Raw genomic sequence first — 6,357 nt, 5'->3', positions numbered from 1 at the left:
ATAGTTTTTGCAAGTCAGAGCACAGAGAGACAGGGACTCCCGCCAGGGCCACTGTGAGACAGCGGGTGTCTTTCATTATTATTATTTTGGTAGTAGGAATTGATTTAGGGGCCCTCGATCCCTGAGCCCCGTCCCCAGCCCTGTTTTGCATTTTATTTAGAGTCAGGGTCTCCCTGAGTTGCTCAGGGCCTCGCTTTGGCTGAGGCTGGCTTTGAACTCACGATCCTCCTGCCTCAGCCTCCTGAGCTGAGCCGCTGGGGGTCACCCCAGCGTGGCATGGGCCACGGCGTCTGGCTGCCTATAATTATTAACAGTGGAGTTATATGGGACACTAATTATTGCTATAATCATATGCATATTCCAAAAGCTCACTCTGTGCCCAATAAAAAAAAAAAAAAAAAAAAAAAAAACCTAGGATTCTAAAGGTAGAGCATCCCCACCCCAAGTTGAAGATTCCGCTAACTGCATCTTCTACACCCGCCTGCCAGACCCCATGCTTATGCACGCACCGTGGGATGCACAAGAAATCCACAGACACGACTCTGTGTGTGTTGCAGCTCTGATGCGGATTATTGATTGACAGCTCTCTACCGTGGGGGGGCCAGGGCTCACCCCAAGATCTCGGGGCTCACCGCCCGCTGCAGCCCCCCAAGCCCTGGACCCTGAAAGACCCAAATGCAAACTCCAAGCCACGGTTGTCCCTAGATGTGGGTCACATCTGCTCAAGTATACAGTTAAAAAATGTAATTGTCAGTCAAACTATCCAACATTGGAGACCTTCTGTATACAATCAGTATCTTCTGGTTCAAATTAAAAATAAAAATAAAAATCCGTATTATTGGTTGCTATCAATATTTATGGGTCCAAGGCGTAGAAAGTGGAAAGATAAAATAAAGCTGATTCACATCTCTTAATAATAAGTACGGACAGAAGGGAGAGAGAAATTAGAAGTACAGTTTTATTTTACTTATTTTTTTCATTTTTTTAGCTACATACTACTTCCTGCCCTAGCTGTGTAATTTCTGTGCATACAGTGGTATCAATCAAAGCAGTTTGGGGGCAGATTAAATGATATCATGAGCATGCAAATTATTTTTTTATTGATTTACCTTTTAATTTCATTTTAATTAGACACGACAGTAGAATGCAAACTATTTTTATTTATGTTTTTTAAATGTTTTAAATTTATCTTAACTAATTTACATGACTCTAGAATGCAAATTATTTTTACTCATGTTTTAAAAATGGTTTAAATTTATTTCAATGCATAACAACAGAATGCAAACAACAATCATGCATAACAGCAGAATGCAAACTATTTTTTAAATATTTTTTAAAATATTTGAATTAGTTATACATGACACTAGAATGCAAACTATTTTTATTTGTTTTTTTTAAAAATGTTTTAAATTTATTTTAATCAGTTTACATGACAGTAGAATGCAAACTAATTTTTAATTTTTTTTAATTTTAAAAAATTTATTTGAATTAGTTACACAGGATGGTGGAATGAGAACTATTTAAAAAAAATACTTTTAAATCTGCAATGGATTATAAATAGGATCAATACAGAAAACACTGTCCCCAGTGAGATACTGTATCAGGGACCCCAGACAATGGAGTGGCTTTTACACACACAACCTCAAGCCAAGGGACACGCCAGGGTCGTCCTCAAAGTGGTCGACGTTAGGGGTGCAGAGTGGGCTCTCAGCGTGCAGGAGACCCTGGATTTGGTTGCAACATAGAAAAGAAAGAAAAAAATGAAATAAAACGCCATCACCTCCTTCTTCTTCATGGCTGCGTAATATTCCACTGGGTATATGCACCACATTTCCTTTATCCACCTAGGTGGGTTCCATAGCTTGGCTACTGTGAATTGAGCCTCTATAAACATGGATGTGGCTGCGTCCCTGTGGTGTGCTGATTTCAGGTCCTTTACAAATATATGAAAAAAATGTCCAACACCTCTAGCGACTAGAGAGATGCAAATCAACACTCCTCTAAGATCCCGTCTCACCCCAGTCAGAAGTGTCAATCATCAAGAATAGGAGCAATGATAAGTGCTGGAGAGGACGTGGGGACAAGGCTCCGTCCTACGTTGCTGGTGGGACTGCAAATTGGGGAACAGCCACTCTGCAAAGCAGGACAGAGACTGGTCAGAAACCTTGGATTGGAGCCACCATGGGACCCAGCTGTCCCGCTCCTCGGTCTAAACCCAAGGGACCTGGGTCCTAAAAGATTCACGGTCCTAAAACATCACTGTGTCCTAAAAGACTGGAAAGGAAACTGGGAGGCTGTTTCTGCTTCGAGGGGGAAATATGCCGAGCTATTCCTTTAACACGCAGAGGCACCATCGGACACTGGTCCAAGGCAGGATTCCTTTCTCTCTTCAATAACCCCAAAATCTAAGACTCTCTGTCCAGAGGACTTTGGAGGAAAAAATAAATAAATTTAAAAGCAGAAGTTGGATATTTCTGGCTCTTTGTGATTCAACGATCAAACTCGGCTTCGTGGACCACCGTGCAGGAGGCTGCAGGCATTGATGCTGTATTGGGGGGATGGAGTCTGCTTCCATCTTTAGGGTTTTGGGGTTTTCCTGCAACCAATTCTTGCAATGAAAAGCATCAAAAATGCAAATGAAAATAGATGCTCAAGCCACTTGCGCAGTGGTGCACACCTGTCATCCCAGCGGCTCGGGAGGCTGAGGCAGGAGGATCAGGAGTTCAAAGCCAGCCTCAGCCAAAGGGAGGCCCTAAGCAACTCAGGGAGACCCTGTCTCTAAATAAAATGCAAAATAGGGCTGGGGAGGGGGCTCAGGGGTTGAGCGCCCCTGAGTTCAATCCCTGGTACCTTCCCCCAAAAAATATAGAATCAGCCCAGGTGTCCTTCAAGCGATGGATGGATCAAAAATATGCATAGGTTTTCTTAAAGTCCCTCGTCAAAGTAAACTAGAGATGACAGCGTTCTCGTCGATTTCTTTTAAAATAAGGGCGAGATGAGACCCATTTTCCAATAGGATTTGTCCAGCGAAATTCTATTTTAATTTGAAATGAGAACATCGATCCCTCGGAGGAGCAAAAATCAATAAAGAAATCCTGAACCATTTGAAAAAATTAAGGCTTTATCCAAAGCCCCCCCCCAACGATGGCATTTTAAAAAAAAATAAACATATATATAATGGGGCTTGTGGTCCCTACACGGAGGTCTGACAGGAGAGAGTCAGAAATGTTAGGAGGACACCATGTCGGCGTCACCACAATAAGGACAGGCACAAAGAGAAGTGGTGATGACGTTGGAGAGATGTAGAATAAATGCATGAAAAGTGAAAATCGGCATTCTTTGATGTCGTTTGATGCCACAGCACATGTGACATCACGACACCCTTCTTTTTAAAGAATTCTAATCAGTGACACAGGACAGTGGATGGCACTTGGACACGTCCCACATAGATGAAGTGTCCCTTCTCCTCCTTCTGGTTGGACATGGTGCAGAATCACCCTGGTCCTGCGGTCATATGTGCACACAGGGTCACAGTGTCTCATTCATTCTCCTGTCCTTCCTACCCCACACCCCTCCCTCCCTTCACTCCCCTCTGCCTAATGCAAAGCACCTCTGTTCTTCCCCAGATCCCCCCTTATTGTGAATTAGCGTCCAAATATCAGAGAAAACATTCAACCTTTAGGGTTTTTTTAGGATCAGCTTATTTCCCTAGCATGACAGTCTCTAGCTCCATCCATTTACTTGCAAATGCCATCATTTCATTCTTCTTCATGGCTGAGTAATATTCCATTGTGTAGGCATACCACATTTTCTTTATCCATTTACCTGCTGAAGGACACCTAGGTTGGTCCCACTGTTTAGCTATTGTGACTTGTGCTGCTATAAACATGGATGTGGCTGTGTCCCTGTAGTGTGTTGATTTTAAGTCCCTTTGGGTATAGACCAAGCGCTGGGAGCCATTAGCCAAGTAGATATCCCCCAAAGATAAACTTAAAATAACGCTTTTTACTCTAAACTTTTTAAATTTGGATTCATCAGGACTTAGTGCTGCGGAAAGGCACATGTATCCAAAAAATGTACATAAGCCTAAAGTACTTTGGAAAGATATTCTAACAGGACAATGGAAAGGTCCTGACCCAGTGATTGTCTGGAGTCGGGGGTCTGTTTGTGTTTTTCCACAGGGAGAACAGCAGCCGATTTGGATTCCAGAGAGATTAACTAAAACAATTTCTACAGATCGAAAAGAAGATGATTTGACTCAAATCCATAACAGCTGATATCCAGAACTCCAGCTTGGCCATTCTTACATCTGCGACAGTGATTAACCAGGATGCTTTTTTCAATAGCTATTTTATTATTGCATTTTTCCACATCATAAGGTTCTATTTTTATTTTTTGAGCTCATACAAACCTAGGTTAATGTTTTTCTGATCAGTTTTATTTTTTCACTGTGGAGTTTTTAAACATTGCAATGGAGATTTCACCTAGGTAAAGCTACAAGGCCTTTACTATTTTCTTATGTGTTGTACGTTTGTGTACACTCTTGTGTTTTGTGTTGTATGTCTGTATGTGCGTATGTCCATATTTCTTATATGAGGAGCGCTCATGAAAAAATGGATCCGAATTATTATTATTTTTTTATTCACATGATTTAAATGGTTTAATTTAAATTAGGTAAACAGCTGTTAAGGATTGTTTTTAAAGTAGGTTAACAGATCTGTTTGTTTACTTTCACCTTTCCTTTTCATTATATTTAATAATTCTTTTCAGGATAATGTCTCTTTAGCATCATTGCCAGAATTCCTATCTTCATCCCAGTGCCGGTGAAGACAAAGATAAAACCAGACTACAGCTTCTATGATAGCTATCACAGTAAACTGTATAAACTGATGCATCAATGAATATAACTCAACAAGTAATGCTCAATCAAGAGTTAACTTACTTTGGGAGGAAACGGATTTTGGGAGGAAATGGACATATTGATAGATTCCTCCGCTTTGAACTGCTTGCAGAACTTGCCTGGACTATGTAACTATCGTTTGGTGCAGCGAATTGTGGTAATGCTGGCATATCTTTGCTGATGGTGTCACTAGTGATGCAATTTTTATTTCCTTGCCAGCGCACCCCATGTTAATTGTGGTAGTGCTGACATATCTTTGCTGATGGTGTCACCAGTGATGCAATTTTTCCCAAGGAGCCATCAATTGGCTTGGTGTCGTGGCATTTCTGTATCCTCCTCCCTTCTGCTAGTGATGGTCTAAAATTTGGGGGCCAATGGCTATATGCTGGACCGGTAGTCAGTGACGGGTATGATCCAATTGCAGTGGTATCAACCTAAGACAGGAGGCTGACGCCTAAAGGTCAGTTTTCCGATGACGGGTAAGAACCATATGTTGAATTGGACAACCTACCAGGCACGGTCCTTAAGCCACATTGCTTGTTGTTTAATTAATCAGAAGGGGGGAGATGCTGGGAGCCATTAGCCAAGTAGGTATGACAATTTCCTTGCCAGCGTACCCCATGTTGCTGACATGTTGCAGTGACATTGAATGTAGGTGACCTTGCTCAAGGACCAAGGCAGATTAGGGTGTTCCCGGTTTTAAGATAATCGTGTTTAGGGCGTTCCCAGTTTAGGTTCCAGGTTTAAGGTTTAAGATTATTCCTGCTGGGAATAGGGCGTATCCTGCTGCCTGAGTTCCCCTTGAGTTCTCACGGGATTCAGACAGTATATTTTGGAGATAGAAGCCCAGTGGAGGTGGATTTGGGCAGAGAAGGTGGATTTCCCCAGAACGTGTTTGTAGAGTGCTGGTGTGAGTTCGGGAATAAAGAGTTGCTATTTGAATCTACAAGCTGTGTGGTGGCTCGTGATTGTGTGCCCAGCCAGACTGCGGCAACCAAGGAGTGGGACAGCTGGATCACATGATGGTTCCATTCCCAGTTTTCTGAGGAATCTCCATCCTGCTCTCCAGAGTGGCTGCCCCAATTTGCAGTCCCACCAGCAACGTAGGAGGGAGCCTTGTCCCCACGTCCTCGCCCACAATTACTGTTGCCTGTATGCTTGATGATTGACATTCTGACTGGGGGGATGCAGAATCTTAGAGTAGGTTTGATTTGCATCTCTCTAATGGCTAGAGACTGTGCACAGAAGAAGAAATCTCCTCGATCAACAAACATGACAACATGTTGGGCTTCTCTGGCCATCTTACGCTTCTTCATGAAGATTTCTTACAGTCGCCACCTAAAGGTCATAAGAAGGTCAGATGCAGATACATCAATGAAACCCCACATTTTTATTTTTATTTTTTTTATTTTTTTGGTACCAGGGATTGAACCCAGGGGCCCTTAACCACCAAGCCT

This window comes from Marmota flaviventris, chromosome X (genome assembly GCF_047511675.1).
Source record: "Marmota flaviventris isolate mMarFla1 chromosome X, mMarFla1.hap1, whole genome shotgun sequence".
Taxonomy (NCBI): domain Eukaryota; kingdom Metazoa; phylum Chordata; class Mammalia; order Rodentia; family Sciuridae; genus Marmota; species Marmota flaviventris.
Note: the sequence above shows the minus strand (reverse complement) of the source record.